The sequence below is a fragment of the Olea europaea genome, chromosome 21 (genome assembly GCF_002742605.1).
Source record: "Olea europaea var. sylvestris chromosome 21, O_europaea_v1, whole genome shotgun sequence".
Lineage (NCBI taxonomy): Eukaryota > Viridiplantae > Streptophyta > Magnoliopsida > Lamiales > Oleaceae > Olea > Olea europaea.
Window position 1 is genome coordinate 15,856,818 of NC_036257.1, and position 14,793 is coordinate 15,871,610.

General features: G+C 29.8%; 1 pseudogene; it reads right to left on the reverse strand.

The window, feature by feature from the left end:
• Positions 1 to 13,710: 13,710 nt before the first annotated feature.
• The window catches only part of LOC111370191, a 5,896-nt pseudogene continuing 4,813 nt past the window's right edge, over positions 13,711 to 14,793 (reverse strand).

Sequence of the window (14,793 nt, forward strand, 5' to 3'; positions counted from 1 at the left end):
TAAATTTCTATCTTAAATTTTATTTTCTTTGCTTTTCGTTTTTCAATATGTATATATATATTTCTTGTTATTGAATCTCAATTAATTAACATTTACATTAAACTGGTGGAGTCAATGGATCTTGACTCCATGAATCTTGATCTATATGAATTTAGAGTTATTATAGATGAATTTATTTCTATTTATGTATCTAGAAATTTTAATGGGTTTTTAAATTCATGTATCAGCAACTAATTCTTATGTACCAAATGTAATATAGAAAAAAAAAAGTTACCATTTATAATATTTCATAATCACAAAAAATTTAAATAATGGAAGTTGAGTTTAAGAGTATAATTTTCTTCTCTTATAGTTCTATCCTAAATTTTATTTTCTTTGTTTCGTTTGAAACTCATCAAATCCTCCTAACAAATTGGTATCAGATATTACTTTTATAGCACTTATAAAATATATCAGAATAACGTGCAATGAATGTTCAACTATTACTAATAATATAAAAGGATGTATATACAATTATTGTCCATTTTAGTAATTTTATACGCTCACGACATTAAAGTACTTTGTTTACAAAATGCTAATTTTGAGATGCACAACAATTTTGAAATAAAAGTTTATAGACGTTTAACTGATTATTTCTTTAGTACAACTAATTCTTTTTTCAGCACAGTTACAATTGATTTTCTTAAAAATATAGCAATACTAAACCAAAACTTAATTAGTATTTTTCTTTAAGGGAGAATGTATACAAATAAGATAATAAAATAAAAAATTATTAACATATTTTTAAAGGTATTTTATTCCCAAAAATGCTACATAAGCCAATATTGGCATTATTGTGGAACTCCACAAAATCCAGCAAATCAAAATCCCATTAATTAAAATAAATTTTATCTAATAAACTTGCAAATTAGCCATTATCTTATTGAATTGTGTTGACTTCGTTTTTTGTTAGGGTGACACAAGGAACATATACCCAGCCCACTTGTGTACATGTAAACAAATTTCAACACGTATAAACAGATTGCTAGTTGACAATATTCCAGATTCGAACATGGGAGAAGCTATATAACACAAGACAACTATGTTCGGTCTTAGATAATATACTTTTAATAATGATTGTGTAATAATAACCAATTGCAAACAACCCAAAGAAAGTAAAATAATCTAAATTATAGATGCAAATGTATAATCAACAAGAGAGAAGAAAATAATATCTTTAAGTGTATTGAGTTGCATTAGCCTTCAAATGATACAAGAATGGGATATTTATAGTGTTACATATGAAATAACGTCCATTGGATGAAGATAGACGCGACTCTCTCTCCTTAACTGAAGCATCTAATTTTAGGTATTAATTTGCACTTACTAGCCTTGGCGCATTTAATACTCTTTAAGATAATAGCCACTTACAACCTAAACTGACAAAACTTAGACATTTCACTCATTACAAATGTCTCATTAATCATTCCAAAAGAATATCATACATAATAGGTTTGTAACTAGTTGTGGTTGAGTTTCGATTTTTACTTTTGTTAAGCTTCATCACTTTGGGAGGCAGATGCACTTGAGCCTTGGATGTATCTTCGGGGCATCGTCGTTAGCATAGGATTGCATTGGTAAGTATGGCTTCGACGCTTCAAATCTACATACTCCAATAGTCTACATGGCTTCATTGTAAAAGACTTAGGGTAGGGTTGGACAAAACTCCCGAATCGAACCGGCCAAACCGAACCTAACCCTTTTTGAATCGAATCGAATCGATCGGTTCTTCTTAAGTTAAATATTCGAATGAGTATCTGAATCGAGAACCGAGGGGTTTGGTTCGGTTCTTAGTTCTAGATCAAGAACCGAATCTCCTCAAAAAAATTTAATTAATTTATTTTTAAAAAGCTAAATTATTTTATTTTTTCTAAATAAATTTGCTAACTAGTTAATTTAGTTCAAACCCAAAAGTATGATTTTCCTATTTCTAATTTTTGGTTCAAAGCCAACTTAATCAAATTGACCTAAATTTTATCCAAATCTGTTACTCTACTGTAGTGTCATTTCTACAGTTCTAGAGAAATCGAATTGAAGCTCGACAATGCCTCTCTTAATTATTTTTAACTCCCTATCTTACTCTTCCTGTTATTTTAACAATCAAATCTATGAAATATCAGCAAAGAATGATGCAAAAGACACATAAAATTGGATTACGTTATTTTGTAAGAGTTAAGATTGAATCTATCATTAGTTGAGTTAATGTCACTTTGTAAATATTGAATAATTAACTTATAATACCGAACCTAGGAACCAAACGGAACCGAACCCGAACGATTCCATAATTAAATTTGGACCCGACAATTCCACTTACTAAATATCCGAAAATTTCGAGTCCGATTCCGTTCTCATTAGAATCGAACCGAACCATGTCCAACCCTATTTTAGGGAGCCGAGCGTAAGAAACTATATCCCAGGAAATCCAACTTCTTATCTACTTGGATTATCTTGTAGATGCCAATTTAAAATTACAATATAAAAATATCACGCTTCTTCCCCTGAAATTGGTTGAAAAAAATTATCGAATCATACATGAATAAAATACATCTTAACAAATACTTTCGAGATATCAACACTACCAAAATGAATAATGTACGACACTTGATAACAAGAAAAATTGTAAAGCTTATTTAACCGTTCGATTGTGCACATGTCACGAAAAATGTAACACGATAAGCACAAAAATGTAACACAAGGTAAAACAATACGAGTTTAAATGACACTAAAGATAATGGTGTAAAAGATTAGTATGGATTTTGCTTGTAATAACACTAAACATATTGATGGAACGGAGAGATTTTTAAGGCGATTTTGGGGTAGCCTCAAAAATAAGACGACTTGTACACCCAAATGTGTACACTTTGGTTGACACTTCCTATGTGTTAAAAATTTAACCATTGATTCAAAAAAGTATTTTAAAAATCAATAAATTCAAATTTGCCAACACACAGGAGTGTAAATCAAAGTTTACAAACAGCAAGGCTCTTTTTAGATTGACCTAGACAGTCCACTCCGATTTAGAAACCAAGGAACAAAAAACTTTACCTGAAAGGGAAAAAAAATGCAACCTTGATTACGTGATTTGGGAGTAAAACCAAGAAAAGATATTACTATTACTTCTTTTATATTCTAAAAATAAAATTACCGTTTACTACTTGCATCTCATAGAAATACTTTCTAACTTTTTCAAAATTAGAATCCACCCCCAAATGGCTGAAAATTCGTCCACACATTAGAACAACCCCAAAGTCATCTTAAAAATCTCTCCGTTCCATCAATAAGTTTAGTGTCATTACAAGCAAAATCCACACTGATCTTTAACACCATTATCTTTAGTGTCATTTGAACTCGTATTTTTTTACCTTGTGTTACATTTTTGTGTCTATCGTGTTACATTTTTTGTGACGTGACATGATCCAATGGTTAAATACACTTCACAATTTTTCTTGTTATCATGTGTCGTTCATTATTCATTTTGGTAGTGTTGATTTCTCGAAAGTATTTGTTGAAATGTACTTTATTCATGTGTGATTCGATAATTTTATTCAACCAATTTTTGGGGTAGAAGCGTGATATTTTTATATTGTAATTTTGGATCGGCATCTACAGGATAATCCAAGTAGATAAGAAGTTGGAATTCTTGGGATACAGTTTCTTACGCTCGACTTGCTGAAGTTCCTTGCAATGAAGCCACATGGATTATTGAATGTGTAGGTTCGAAACACCATAGCCATACTCAACGAAGCAATCCCATGCTAACGACGAAGCTTTGAAGCTACATCCGAGGCTCAAGCGCATCTGTCTGCCAAAGTGATGAAGCTCAGCAAAAGTAAAAATCGAAGCTCAACCACAGCAAGTGACGACCCACACGTGAAGATCCTGAGTTTATGTATGAGATCTTTTTGGAATAATTGATGGGATATTTGTAATGAGTGGAATGTCAAAGTATTTTCAGTTTAGGTTGTAAGGTGGCTGCACTCTGTAAGATCATTAAATGCTTCATAGGCTGATGAGTTCAAATTAATGTCTAAGATTGAATGCTTCGGTTAAGGATATAAAGCCACATGTATCTTAATCCAATGGATGCTATTTTATATGTAACACTATAAATACCCAATCCATGTATTATTTGAAGGCTAATGCGACTCAATACACTAAAAGCTATTATTTGTCTTCTCTCTTCCTGATTATACATTTGCCTTACTCGAGTTTAGATTATTTTACTTTCCTTGAGTTGTTTGTGATTCGTTATCATCACACAATCGTTTTCAAAATTTATTGTCGGAGTCCGAACATATTTGTCTCGTGTTATAAAACTTTTCCCACATCCAAATCCGGAATATTTTGACTAGCAATATGTCCATACGTGTTAAAATTTGTTTACGTATACATGAGTGGGCTAGGTATTTGCTGTCCGTGTCACCCTAACGAAAAATGAAATTAACACAATTCAATGGGATAATGGCTAATTTTCAGGTTTATTAGATAAAATTTATTTTAATTAATGGATTTTGATTTGCTAAATTTTGTGGTATTCCTAAATAATGCCAATATTGGCTTTTGTAGTATTTCCGAATAAAATACCATTAAAAATATGTATATAATTTTTTATTTTATTATCTTATTTGTATACATTCTCCCTTAAGGAAAAAAACCTAATTACGTTTTGGTTTATTATTGCTATACTTTTAAGAAAATTAATTGTAATTGTGCTGAAAAAAAAAGAATTAGTACTATTGAAGAAATAATCAGTTAAAGTCTTCTAAACTTTTATTTCAAAATTGTTGTACATATCAAAATTAGCATTTTTTTTAAAAAAACAAAAGTACTTTAATGTCGTGAGCGTATAAAATTATGAAAATGGAGAATAATTATATATACGCCGTTGTATATTATTAGTCAGAGTTAAACGTCTATTGCATTTTATTATGAAATATTTTATAAGTACTATAAAAATAATATCTGACACCAATTTGTTGGGAGGATTTGATGAGTTTCAATGAAACAAAGAAAATAAGATTTAGGATAGAAATATAAGAGAAGAAAATTATACTCTCAACTTCTATGATTTAATTTTTTGGCGATGATGAAATATTATAAATTGACAACTTTTTTTATCTTATATTTGTTACCTAAGAATTAATTGCTAATACATGAATTTAAACACCCATTAAAATTTCTAGATACATGAATAGAAATAAGTTCATATCTATAATAACTATAAATTCATGTAAATCAAGATTCATCGAGTCAAGATTCATTGAGTCCAGTTTAATGCGAATGTTAATTAGTTGAGAATATAGATGTCAACGAGCCGAGCCGGCTCGATCTCGGCTTGATTAAATGGTTGAGCTTTTTTCGGGCCCGAGTTGGGCCAAACAAAAGCTCGTCCAAAAATTTTAGGCTTGACCCGAGCTTTCGGCTCGGGCCTTTCCTAGCCGAGCCGGGCAGGCCCATTTTTTTCTCTCTTTTTTTTCTTTTGTCTCTATATTAAGCTGCTACCTTTAAAGGCAACAGTTGACTGCCTTAAAAGGCAGCAAACTGGTGCCTTTCAAGGCAGCATTTTACTGCCACTTACAAGTTTTTTTTTAAAAAATAAAGGCTCCCGGGCCGGCTCGAGCAAAGCCCGTATCCCCAAAATGGGCTCGGGTCTACTGAGCCCCGAGCCGAGCCGAGTTGGGCCACGGGCGACCCGAGCCTACGATCCCAATTGACATCCCTAGTTGAGAATCAATAACAAGAAATTTATATATGACAAGGATTTTATAATATTTATTACATATTGAAAAATGAAAAGTAAAGAAAATAAAATTTAGGATAGAAATTTAAGAGAAGAAAATTGTACTCTCAAACTCAATTTCTATAATTCAAATATTTTGTGATGATGAAATACCACAAATGACAACCTTATTATACTACATTTGATACATAAGAATTAATTTCTAATACATGAATTTAAACACCATAAAAATTTCTAGATATATGAATATAAATCTGTAATAACTTTAAATTCATGTAGACTAGGATTCATAATGTCAAGATTCATTGAATCTAGATTAATGTGAATGTTAATTATTTGAGAATTAATAACACAATTTATACATGATAATGATTTTGTAGTATTTATTACATATTGAAAAATGAAAAGTAAATTATCATTGAAATAATTGAATTATAATAGGATTAAAATCGTCAAAAATTGAGTCACTTGATGTAATATTTATTTGTATTATTAAAATTATATATATATACAAGCAGCACACATCTTCCTAGGTCCATCAACATTAAGCTGCAATTCATATAACAACAGATTTTCCAATTTTTAGTAAGGAAACATTTCTAAACAAGAAACCAGTTTACGGTCAAATCATTTTGCTAAAAATAATAATCACAATATCATACCATAATTGCATGTAATAATTTACATTTTCAAGAATTTTTACAATTTATACATAAGAGGCAAGTTAGATTACAAATTAGAAAGACTAAAACGCAGCTAGAGTGAAAGAGCTTTGCCATCATCTTGACAAGTTCCTGAATCATATTTTGGAATATTATTGGAAAGATATGGACGCTCTATAATAATTCGGGTTCATATTATGATTAATAAGGGCTGAATCCTTGTCTTTGAAAATGAATTAATTATTTAATAAGCTAAAAGTTGAAATTGAAGTTATTATTTTATTGTTTCCCAAAATTTGTTGTCAAATAGTACAAACAGTAATCGATAGTTCTTAAGTTTACCATATACCTAAATAATTTCTGATTACCGAACTCTAAATTTAATTCCAAATACGGCCTAAATATATTGTTAGTAATCGAATAAACTTTGAAGGCTTTGCGTTTCACGCAGCCAACCTTAATGAAAATTGAACACCCGATTATTGTATACTGAATTTCTCAATCCTCGTTTTCTATTCTTATAGCATGTTTTCTAAGTTAAAAGTTAAAAAAGTTGTCACTAATAAAAAAAGTTGTCAATAAGTGACAACTTTTTTTTCACTTCTTATTTCATTAATTTTGTTCGTACAGCCATCTAGCATTAGCTAACGACCTTTGGATGAGTTCTACTCCAAAACACGTAATTCTAATATTTCTGTACATAAGCATATATGTTTGCTGTAATTTATAAATTAATATCACTATAATGATATAGATAAAAATCATATTTTTAGTAAATATTGATAAAAAATTAAAAAAAAAAAAAGATGATGATGATGAAGATGAAATTCATAGTTAAAAAGTTGTAAATTCCATGAAATGTGATATTAAAATTAAATGTTGACTTTGACTTAAGTTTTAATTCGAATAGGAGTAATATAAAATGGGAGCCGCTATTTTCATCCACTATTTTTATTATCTATCACATTCTAAATATCTTGGTTAAAATCTTAAGATTTTTAAAAAGTACTATATTCATCCACATTACATTCCAATATAATAAGGGTACTGCTATTTATATTCACAATTTTTATATACAAGTCAACTTTTAAAAATATAATTATATTATATTTTTCATCTTATGTAAATTTATCCAAATAGACATAAAATATATATATATATATATATATATATATATATATCGTTCTAACTTCATCCACAAATATTTATTTTCTTAAATTCTTTTAAATATTTTTATATTCTTTCAGAGTTTGTGTTCAACTAAAATTCAAATAATACAATACCATCTTCATCTAAAATCATAAAATTCTAATCATATAAAATCATAGAATTCTAATCATAAAATATCATCTTCAACGAAAGTTTAAAAAAAAAAAAACACACACACATTATTAGGGTTATAATTCTTTCATGATATGAAAATCGGAATAGTATTTTTTTATACTTTTTTAAGTATTGGTTTGATAGATTAAAATAAACGAGAAATTTTAAAATAAGTTTCAATACCTATCCAAATATTCTTACATTACAAAAGGAAACAAACTTAAAATCATCTGTCGAAACACAAACAACCAAAATTATGAGCTATATATATGTTACATATGATTTGAGGAGGGATTTGTTTGGTTACTTGAGCAGTATACTTTTGATAAATCTTATAAATTCAAGAAAAGGATTTGCTAAACTTTAAAACTAAATATTAAAGCACCAACATGATAATATAGAAAATGAAAAGTAAGAATCAAATTAAATGTTGAAAGTAATTGGTTGAATATAGTGATTTTTTAAAAATTTTGAAATTGTATTAGGAATGTATTTATAGTGAGAAAAATAATGGGGCTCAAACAAGACCTAAAATTTTAAAATGGATGTATATAGAGTGTAATGTATATATAAAAACTGTAGATGTAAATAGTAGCACCCTATAATAAACATGTTGTAAATGATAAGTTTATTCATGAATGACAATTGTACCTCTACAATTTTAGAAATTATTATCGTTGTATCCCTAATTTTTTCTATAAATATAAGGTTTTGATTCTTAATAAAATATACACAAGTCTATTAACTTTTATCTTTTGTTCTCATTTTCTTTCTTTTCATAATACCTTATCAGTACGAAAGTTTAATTTTTAAAGATTATAAAAGGTAGTAATTTTTTAAGCATAATCATTTATCGCATGTACTGAAATTAATTTGTTGTCATGTATAATTTTTTACTTACAACGCTACTACTTTTTCTTCTCTATTTTAATATGTGTACAAACGTGAATATATTTATAATCTGCCGTCCCTTCCCTTTTCTTCTCTACTTTAATAAGTTATTTATGATGATTCTCATGCATTCTGTTTGTCAAATCAATTCGCCACCACAATCAATTCTTGCTAGTTGCTACTATTTGCTTTCTCAATTCCTATGCCTTTTGATTTGTCGATCCTTTAAGTTATATAGACGACTTCTTATATCAATTTCTATTTGTATAATTAATTCATGTACAATAATGGTAATCATTATCTGTACATGGTAATGGTTTGAAAAGCAATGATATTGATTTGGCTTCACATTTATCAATTATAATATACATCTATATACCATAAATTATTATTGATCGTACACGCATCCCATAAATTCCACTCAATTCATATTAATGAATTCAGGTTAATTTACGAATATTTATAGATTAATTAATATTATCATTGTAGTGTGCAATTGGACATTTCATTTTTTTGTTTTGTTTTTTTATGTTTAGAAATAAAATATGAATTATTGAATTCTTTCTTAATTGTCATTGCTTCTGAAGTAGTAAAACATAATAATTAATACTCACAAAGAATATTACTTGCTTCAAAACATATGAATTATATTTTTTTAGTATTTCATAGGAATATTATTTCTCTCGAGGAGCATGAATTATATTTTCTAATATTTTTCGAATAATATCGACATATTGTTCTTAAAGAAGCTATCGTAAAACGCAACATGTTCCCGAAGTAGTACATATTTCGAAGAAGGTATTATTTTAAATTAGTGTTTATCTTTGAAGGAAAATACATAACTTATGTTATATTGAATACTTGATTAACTGTTATGTGATGTTTAATTATATTTTTCGAAATTAATTGTATTTTCTTTTTCTTTGTTGTGTAGTTAATTAAATGACAAACGTTACAAAACTTGAATTTGCTGCACATGACATATCTGACAAAAACTATCTACAATGGACACTCAATGCTGATATATGTCTTGTCTTAAAAGGTTTGTGAAAGACAATAAAAGAAGAAAACAAAGAATCTCTACACGATCATGCAAAAACACTCATTTTCCTTCGTCATCATCTTCATAATGGATTGAAAATTGAATATCTCACCGAGAAAGATCTACATGTTCTTTGAAAAAAATTAACTGACAAATTTGATCATCAAAGAATTATAGTCTTCCCCAAAATTCGCTATGAGTGGATACACCTTCATTTACAAGACTTCAAAACTGTTAGTGAGTTCAATTCTAAGTTGTTCAAAATATGTTCAAATTTGACATTATGTGGAGAAAAACTTAGTGATGAAGATATGTTGGAGAAATTTTTTTTTCACATTTCATGCATCGAATGTGCTTCTACAGCAGCAATATCGTAAGCGTGATTTTAAAAGGTACTCAATACTCATATCTTGCTTGCTTGTGGTTGAAAAAATAATGAACCGCTAATGAAAATCATGGCTTACGTTTAATTAGTTCTTTACCATTGCCTAAGGTAAATGTTATTGTATTGTCTGAAGCAAATGCAATATCAAGACAAAGACATAGACGTGCACGTGCACGTGCACGTGCACATGAAATAAATCTTGGAGAAATAACCAACAAAGCTATTAGCAACAAGAAAACAATTTCAAAAAAATACAAAGCAAATGAATGTAGCATATCTAAAAAGGAGCACGAAAAAAGTTACTTCGGATATAAAATGAAAAGGCATTGGGCACGTATCCTATCATACGTCAAAATATCTTGTGGATCTTTACCAAAATTCAATCAAGGAAAAGGAAAAAATTGAGATATTTTTTGCTAATTACGATAGTCCCATTGATGTGACTCATTTGGGCGTCTCTAATTTCTTTGTTGATCCAAATGAGAATATTGATCATTGATTGGGGGTGGTGTGATAAAAGACATAGATTAGCTTATTTTCTTATCTCTAGTATTTCCCCATATTTTAGAAATTTTGTTTGAAATATATTTTTACTTTTCACAAAAAAAAAATTGAAACTTTATTATGCATCGTTAATTTCATAGTATTGAATTATATTTATCCTTTTAAATTTAAATTCAAATTTTTAAAATAAATTTATTTTGTTATATTTACATATTCATGATGGGCTGTCAAGATATCTGCTTGATTGATAATGCAACTGCATATCCTATTCTTCAAGACAAAAAATATTTTTTAGACTTAACATTAACAGAAAATAAGGTAATACGATAGCAAATTCATCAAATATTGTTGAAAACTCTGGAAAAACCTTATTTTACCAAATAATACGAAATTATATATTGATGATGTATTTTATTCTAGCAAATCCAAAATAAATTTTCTTAGTTTTAAATATATTCATTGTAATAGATGTCACATTGAGACAATGCAAGAAAATAATGTTGAATATTTTTGCATAACTTTTTTTATCTAGTCAGAAGTAGATAAAAGAAAAAGTTCATGCACTCTCATGTGGCATGTATTATACATTTATAAAAATGATTATATCAAATATTGTTACGAACTAAAAGTTCGTTGAGCAAAAAAATTTATACTTTGATACGATCAACTTGGGTATCCAGGAGCTATAATAATGCGTTGAATAATAAACAACTCACATAAATATCTTTTAAAGAACTAGAAGATTCTTTTAACTAATAATTATCTATGTGGAGCTTGTTCGCAAGACAAGCTAGTCATTAGTCCTTCAACTATAATGGTCAATATTGAATCCTTAACTTTCTTGAAAATAATTCATGGAGATATATGTGGGCCAATACACCCACCATGTAAACTATTTCGTTATTTTATGGTATTGATTAGTTGTTCTACTAGATGGTCATATATTTGCCTACTTTCCATTAGAAATATAGCGTTTGCTAGACTACTAGTTCAAATTATAAAATTACGAATGCAATTTTTGGATTACTCAATCAAAATTATTCGTCTTGACAATGCTAGTGAATTTACATCACAAGCATTCGATGATTATTGTATCTCAATTTAGATTATTATTGATCATTCGGTTGCGCATGTCTATATCCAAAAATGGTTTAGCAAAGTCATTTATTAAACGTCTACAACTTATTGCTAGGCTATTATTTATGAAAATAAAACTCCCATAATCTATTTGAGGTCACACCATATTACATACGACATTATTTGTTCATATAAGACCAACTATCTATTATCATTTCACCTTTGCAACTTGCATTTGGTCATGAACCTAATATTTCTCATCTACGATTTTTTGTTGTACAGTCAAAGTCCCTATCCCCCCCCCCCCACAACATGCTAAAATCAGTCTCCAACGAAGACTTGGGATTTATGTAAGTTATGATTCACCATCTATTATTACGTATCTTGAACATTTATTTCCTGCACATTTTGCAGATTGTCATTTTGATAAAATGACTTTTTCAACTTTGGAAGAGGAAAAACTACATCCTGAAAAATTAGGTAAAATTTATTGAAATGAAACAACTCTATCTCTCTTTGATCCACATAGCAATCAATGCGAGTAAGAGATTGAAAAATCATTCATTTGCAAAAGGTTGTAAATCAATTACCTGATGTATTTATTCACAAAAAAGTGACAAAATCGTATATTCCAGTAGAAAATATTTCAGCAAAAACTGAATTCCCTATAAGATAATCTGTTGTAGCAAATGAATATCAAATATATCAAAAGCATGGTTGTCAAGTTGGATCAAAATAATCTGTACCTCAAAAATGAAAAGTATAGGTGAAAAACCAGCTAAAATCTTTGGAAGAAGTAACATTAGATGATTTTTGTTTTTGCAGACAATGGCTCTAGTTGGAGAGAGTGGAAGTGGGAAGTGTATAGTTATCAAATTGATACATAGATTCTACAACCCTGAGTCAGGCCAAATATTCTTAAATGGTGTGAAAATCCAAAAATTCAAGCTAAGCTGGCTGAGGCAAGAAATGGGATTAGTGAGCCAAGAACCCATTCTTTTCGACAAAACAATTCGTGAAAACATTGCTTACGGGAAAACAGGGTTGCAACAGAAGGAAAGACCATTTCAGCAACAAGAGCTGGAAATGCACACAGCTTCATATCAGGATTGCCTCAAGGATACGATACTAACGTTGGGGTGAGGGGAATTTAATTGTCTGGTGGACAAAAGCAAAGAATTGTTATAGAAAGAGCAATATTGAAAGATCCAAAGAGAATATTGCCAACGAAGAAACGACTGCACTGGAAGCATATAGTTTAAAAGCCTTTAGATGGAGTTATGGTGAACAGGACCACTATCGTTGTAGCTAATTGCTTGACTACGATAATGGGGGCAGACACCATTGCTGTTGTGAAGAATAGAGTGATTGTTGAAAAGGAAAGTCACGACGTGCTTATGAAAATGAAAGACAGGGTCTATGCTTCATTGGTTGCTATACACTCTAGTTCAGAATAAAGCAAACCACCTTACCGAAAATTTTGAATTTTGATTTAGTTAACAACATAGTTTTTATAGCATACATTATTATCATCCGTGCGACTTTGGTAATCTCAATGGAGATTTTACTTTTAGTTAATAATAATAATAATAATAATAATAATAATAATAATAATAATAATAATTTGCAAACAAACCATTGATTAATTACTACTACTTATATATGAGTCACTTAATCCAATATCATCTTGACAAGACATTGTTGCCTAGACAAACTTTCCAATTCTCATCTTGGACTTAATAAGATTAACCACAATTAAGAAAAACAATCAAGCGACGAAATAATTAAATATTTCAAGAACGTGTGTTCCAATGCAAATTAACATTGCAACTTCTGACATAAAATTTCCCTCATTGTTATGCTTCTATGTTTGAATTTAAATGGGCTAATCAATAAAGGGGCCTTATTTGAGTAACAAGACTTAGATCATTGTTCTTCTAGGACATAGATTTATGCAAATCTAAGCAACTTGGTTTTGGGTATAGATAGCAACAGCAATACCTGCATACATAACTGTTAGCAGATACCATATTCTCATTTAATGAACTCAGCATACATGAATCAAGAACCAAATTATTCTTAATCTAATTCTCATGGTGTCGAGGTATGATTTCCCATCAAGTTCCCGTGAAAATAATCCTTTCATATAATCAACAAAGCTGATCCTTTTAAATTTTGCTGGAGAGTCAGGGGTCACAAGGCTTGGTGCAGGACCTAAATCACCATCTATATTTGGGTTGGAAAATGTGGCAATGGAGAGCCTTTCTTTCTTCGAGTTGCCAGTTGCTCGATGTTCAATGCTTCAGTAAATTCCATTTGTCACAATCTGTCAAAGCATGTAATGATAAGATCCAATGGAAACGATAAACAGACTCAACAGATCTCAATGAATACAACAGAATTTATAGGCTATAGCTAAACATTGTTGAGAACAACATATAAAGGGAGTGACTTTGGGCCATTTGATTATGTACATTTACCTCCAAGATGTCTCCAGTGTTGATAACAAAAGCATTAGGTAGTGGTACAACAGGAATCCAAGCTCCATATTTCTTAATCTGAAGACCTTCAATTTCATTGACTTGGAGGAGGATGGTGAGTCCAACTGCATCAGAGTGGGGGTAAAGGCCAGTAACAAAGCTCCGGTTGGGGGCATGGAGGATAGTAATTCATCCTCATTGCTTGTGTCCCTTCTTCGAAAACCATCTTCATTTCCTCAGCTTTCATGTGTACAGCTTTAGCCATCATGTCTAGGATTTTCAAAGCAAGGTTTTTCAATTCTACGGCATATTCATCTATTGCATCCCTGCAAATACCAAGAATAAAGGAGCCAAGTAACAAAATTTTTAGTACAGCTATCTGATGAGATTAAACAGTACAAATACACGATACGTGTTTCTACCTGAACTTAGTAGGAAGCTTGGGAATTAAGCGAGGCTTTCTCAAGTGAATTGATAAGGTGATTGCAAAGAATAAGTCTGACAATCAAGCTTTTGCTCTTCTGATACAACAAAGGCCTGTCCATAGCCCTCTATGTCCCCTGATTCTTGACTAAACTTCTTCTTTTCCTATATTGGGAGACTGAAAATTCTTGAATTTTTAACTTCATTTTCTCCACCTTTGGAAAGCT